Source organism: Triturus cristatus, chromosome 6 (genome assembly GCF_964204655.1).
Source record: "Triturus cristatus chromosome 6, aTriCri1.1, whole genome shotgun sequence".
Taxonomy (NCBI): Eukaryota; Metazoa; Chordata; class Amphibia; order Caudata; family Salamandridae; genus Triturus; species Triturus cristatus.
In genome coordinates, this window is record NC_140589.1 from 1,860,343,967 (window position 1) to 1,860,349,966 (window position 6,000).

The window sequence follows — 6,000 nt, forward strand, 5'->3', positions numbered from 1 at the left end:
ATGAAGGCTTGATGCTACTCTGAAGGTTTCTGCGAGCTACTGCTAGCTCACAATCGACTGGTTGAAGACACCTTGGCTAGTGCAATAACTTTTTTTATTTCAAAGTCAAATTGACTGTTTGTCGCACATTCTACACTTACGGCCCGATTACAAGATTGGCAGTCTGACCGCTGGACCACAGTTGCAGCGGTTGGGAAAATGCTGCATTATGACTTGACCACCGGGCTGACAGTGTGCCAGCAGCAGTCTTGCGGCCGCAGCATGCTTCTGCTCACAGACTGAGCCTGAAGGCAATGCCACCACAACGCAGTGCCTTCATTGTTGTATCCCCAGTTGGCTTGCACCATGTTGTGCAAGGCACACAGTGCAAGGACAACAGTACAGGCATAGCAGGGCACAGCATGTTCCCCCAGGAAAAATACCCCATAGCCTAAAATGTCCGGGGCCCTGTTTGGGGCCGCATCTCTGCCTTTCTGACAACGTTTTCATGGCGGAGTCCCCACCATGAAAAGACTGTTAGAAAGGCAACTAGCAATACGCATGGTGGCGCCGGCATCTGCACTGCCGCCATTGTGGCCAACTTCCCCAACAGCCGTGGGATCCAAGATCCTGGTGGTTGCAGCTGTCTTGTGGCGGTCTGCCCGCCCTTTTCATAATCTCGGTAGTAAGATCCACGAGGAGGCGGCGATCAGACTGCCACCTCAGGTAAGCATGTCTTGGGACCACCATACTCATAATAAGGCCCGTAGTGCACATTGTTGGAGGTGTCTCCATATACTTTGATTAAAACAGCCTTGTATGGTTATGTGAGGGAACATTTTAAAATAGTTTGAACCCTGGCTTGTTTAATATCTATTTTTATTTTTTGTGGGAAGTAGGTATTTGTTTTAATTTTAATGTGGTTTAGTAGCTCATAGTAAGAGCTACTTTGTTTATTAAGTAATAGGGCATTTATGAATGGTATATGTTTGATATTCATCACGTATGGTGTATATCTCAATAAATTATTTTAATGTTGTTAAAATATTTATATACGCTTTTTAATGCTTATTTTCATATTTTGTTTAACTTAAAATGTTATTTTGTTGTTTTGTAACTATGCCGATATTAATGAAGTCAATATTGTTTTAGGTGATATTTCTTACTATGTATATGATTATTTAAAGGTTACAATATTTTTGGTTCTGATTTTGTTTATCGAGGCTTGTGAAAAAACAATGTTTTAATAGCAATAATTAGGTTCTCAATATTAGTTTTTTTATTAGTTAAGCATAGGAAGGCATTATTTTTGCAAAATATATTAATTTGCTGCTATTTTTGTTAATCGATATTGAGTGCATTGCTATTATATCATTGATCCAAATTTTGCTGCCCCTGAAAAGTGCTGCCACAACAACTAGACATTTAGTAAATACTCTTCAGGTTTTTCACTCCAAATAGTTAAACTCTGAATTGTAATGTGTATCACAAACCTCAGATACAGGTGATTAGCCTTGTGGAGGGGGATATGGAAGTAGGCATACTTGTGATGGAGTCATCATGCAGTCCTCTGCTTGTATAAGTGAAATGGCATTCTGCAAATTCCTCATATTGAAGTAGTGGAAATTAATTTAACAAATAAGCACTCTGAGACCCAAGACTGGTCTCATGGATTTTGGGATGAAAAAGTACAGTGAGTATACTCTGTTTTGGTGAGCTGATACTAATTCTATAATGCTTTTTACTAAAAGGACCTGCAACTTCTCCAGCAAGAATTTATCATGATCCTTTCTGATCATGAATGAGGTTGGAGGATGAGTTGAAGGGGCAATGTGGAATTCCAGGCAACCACCTTTGGTGATGGTGGCTAGCACCAGTGGGTGGGCCAATGACATGATGGCCAACACTTGTTTGCATAGGTCTCTACAATTGCTAGGAAAACTTTATCTTGAGTACTGTCAGCGTTCTTCGCTGCTGTCCCTCCTAAGGAGGCTGAAGATGGTACAGTTGTGCTGCAGTACTAGGGCCTGTCTTTGGAGGTGGTTGTATCTGTGTTCTAGGGACAACTATCTTTTGCTGCTGATATTGCAAGACTTCCATAGCCGTTACTGCATCTCTTTCATACGTGCCACAAATATTTGTTGCCCATTAAAAAAAGATAGACCAATAAGGGGTTGCTGCAACTCAGGTTGAAACGCAAAAATATCGAAGCCAGGCATGGTGCTATAGTAGAATGCTAGTGTTGACTTATCTTGAGGTTACGTCTACAACATCGAAAGCAGACATGCAAAATGCTGTAGCATATATTCAAACTCTTCCCACTTATGTCTATTACAGTGAGAAAGAAAGGGCCTATAATTGGCAATGCGCCATTGTACAGATACCATCTCATTCATTTACTTTCCAGTATTGCTAATTTATTTTATCCATTAGCGGTGTATCTCCAGTTATGTGCAGTGCATCAGTACTCTTTACTGTTCTGTGAGTACTACCAGGAAGTCAGGCACCACATGCCCTTGAATAAATATGGGATGCCAATGTCGGAGTGAACTTTTTTTCCACCTTTGTTATATCAGCCCTGACCTTAACAGGGTCTTTACAACTGTTCCCAGTTCATCTCAACATTGATTTTAACATGGTCAGAAAATATATTTTGATTTGTTTTTCTATAGTGTTTCTGTGAGGAAATCATCCTTCTTTTTTCCCACATACCACCAGATCCTAGGATGAGCCGGCTCACTTTCTATTACAGAGTAGAACGCCAAGATATCAGCAGGGACTGAAACCCTTACGGGGTTCAGCTCAGTAACGCAAACAGTCTGCTGTTCCCCATTAGAATCTGAATGAACAAAATGAAGTAGAAAGGTCTATGGTGGTGGGGTAGGTGGGATGGAGCCAGGCTTCCCATTTTTGGGGATTGGAAAAGCCTCTCTTTCTTCAGAAAGCCCCTTTACAAGTTTCTTATAAAACTGCTGTGCAGATTGAGGGTCGGGGCTGTGGGGGGTTGAAAACACTCACATTCTGACCTGTGTCAGGGTTAATGCACATCCTGATATACTGTAGATGGCACTCTGAAATGAGTCTGGCAAGGTTGACGCTGGTGCCTGAGAGGCCTTGTGTGGTGGACTTTCTGTGCTCACGGTTGAAGTGCTTTTCAGTGACTGACAATAGGTGATATGTTTGTAATGGGATTAGGTTTCCCTGGGGCTATTCGAGATTTTTCATCTCTGGACTGATCAGGAGATAAAGAAATTGAAGTTAGGTCCTCACAGGCTACTGCTATACTGGAAGATCCTCCCAGATATTCATCACAGTTTAAGTCCTTGACATCCTCAACCCCTGCCATGGAATATGATTAGGTAGAGCAGCAAAACAGTCAAGAGTGTGACTAGTTCTAGTAGAGAGCAGATAATGCACATTCACTGCGCTCACCTAGCCTCCAGCTCATTCCCAAGCAGGCAGTCACTTCCCTTCCACAACAATTATTCATGTGATGTACTACTCATGCCTGAGATGGCCAGACTGCCGCAAGCGATAGCCAACACAAGCATCCAGTTTCTGCTCTGCCCTGTTGCAAAAGTCTAAGGTGTGAGGGAGCCTGCCTTGCATAATGATTCTAGCCTGGTTGTACATGCCCAGAGCACAAACTGAACCTCACCTCTGCACTATCTCCGCAGCAAGCACCTGCAAATTTCTGACAGGTCAGCACACATGTTTTTGCTGACAGGAGAAGGCAACTTTGAAAGAATGATGGCACGCTATCCAGCAGTGAAGTTTGAACTGAAGGATCCAGCAGGGATGGTTTATATCTCTACTGGGCACCAGGAGATTTGGCAGACATCACCAGGATACCCTGGTCTGTGGATGCACTCTTTTCACCAGCTGCACCACAGACCCTTACTCAAAGTCAGGTATGCTCCCCATGTCCTAAAGACACTATGTTACGATTAAGGTATTGTCACAAATATTGCTACAGTTCATTCAAGAGTTTATCTTGAAAGGTACAGTAATACCATGTCTTAGAGTGACCTAGTGAATTACAAAAGAACTTCTTCAACACCTTCTCACTTGGTTCACGATTACTTACAATACATTTTTCTCCTTCTGCTGGCTGTTTCTGACCCCGACTCCAAAGCTCACACTCTTTCTGTGCTCTTTCAGAATTACCTGGTTTAACAAAGGAGTCTGTAATTTGAAAACATTTTCAACAAGCATTTGAAATGTTAAAGGTCTCGCATTTCTGAGAATTTGAAACTGTCTTTTACCCATGTGTTTTTGTTTGGAGTGGAGTGGATGTATGTGGTGTTGAGTGGAATCATGTAAGTTGGATTGGAATTGTTAGCTGTGGAATTGTGTGTGGTGGTATCGTGGTGATATCTTGTGGTGACATGATGTTTCATGGGGCGCAGTGGAAATATGTGGATAGTAATTATGTGATATTGAGTGTATTGGAGGTATATGTAGAGGGATTGTGTGTGATAGAGTGTAATTATGTGGAATGGTATTTTGTGTTGTGGCATGGTATTTAGCGGCATTTAATTATGTGGTGTTTAATTTTGTGTCATTTGTTGTGTCCCACTGGATTTCAAACATGCCGCTTAGACAATCTGGACAAATGGTACCACAATTGCAATAATCCACTATGCCACTATACCATGATGCTTGCAGTGTTGGGCTGATCGGATCATTGAACAAAATAAGATGGGGCCAGAAATAGTGGAGCTAAAGTGCATAATTTCACCTATTTTAATGAGCTTGTATGTGAGAGGACGTGACCATTGAGAGAGAGAGAAAAAGAGAGGGAGAGAGAGAGAGAGAGAGAGAGAGATTCTGCCCACTTCAGTAAACAAACGCCAAGAAGCTGCGTGCCACCTGCTAAATATGTAATACCCATGACTGAAAAAAAAAACATATACTCCTAATTTACAGCAGCTAAATAAAAGTGCAGCAGGGAGAAAGAAGAGACAATTCAATCTTGTAATAAATAGTACGGTGCTTGTTGTGGCAGCACGTCTGGAAACTACATGGATGGAGGAGGATTATGTTGTTTTTACCGTGTAGGAATGCAAGGTGGACATGTTTTGGTTAAATATTTGCACACGCACCTTAACCTTGCTAAGGTATGTTGGGCCACGTGACGTAGTGGCTGGGGGCAAGCGCACACTTTTTCAGTGAGTGACTGCAAGAAGAGAGCAAGTGCATTACAAAAATGTATCCCTGGAAGGTAATGGGTGCACTGGAATGTACGCAAACTTGAATGCCATGTCTGCGATAACTAGAGTGCTGACCAGCAACGAGCAGTGTGAAGCACGGCGCATGACGTAAAGTGATCACACAACAGTGTACATTCTACCAGCATCAGAAAAAAAAGAGTCCCCCAAAGAACAGATAAAAAACCAGAGTGTAATGAGACAGTTCTTAGTCCCTGCTGCGTGGGAGAAATAGAAGAAAAAAATAGGGACAAAGCTGCAGAACTGACCACTATTAAACACAGATTTTTAACCCTTTTACCGCAGCGGAAATTCCAACGCCGTGCAGCACCTTTGATCAGTGGGCAGGGTCGCGTCGGCCAACGGACGCGCACAGCACTACGGAGGTAGTGCGCGCAACGGCCGTTGGCCGACAGAAGCACGTAACGTGTTAAAGGACACTGACATAGCCAAATAAAAAGCAAAGGCAAGTAATGGGGGTGTTAGGTTTGAAAATCCCATCCCTGCAACTCACTCATTTCATGCTATATTAGATTAGCAGTGTGTGGCTAAATGTACCCTATTTGTATTCACGTCGTGTAACCCACTGAGTTATCCCTGTGAAGTGCAAAGCTTCAGTTAGCGAGTGTGACTCCATTTTATATTTCGTAATCCCTATTAGACTGGTTAGGCCATGCCCAAACTAGGCCTGATTATTCAGTATTGTTTGCCTCAGCAGAGCACTGTACTTCGTTATTAATTTCTCTTCTGCTTCTTGACTCACTAATAAATAGGCCATTCTGCCCTCGCAGATGCTGAGACCCTGCACTGG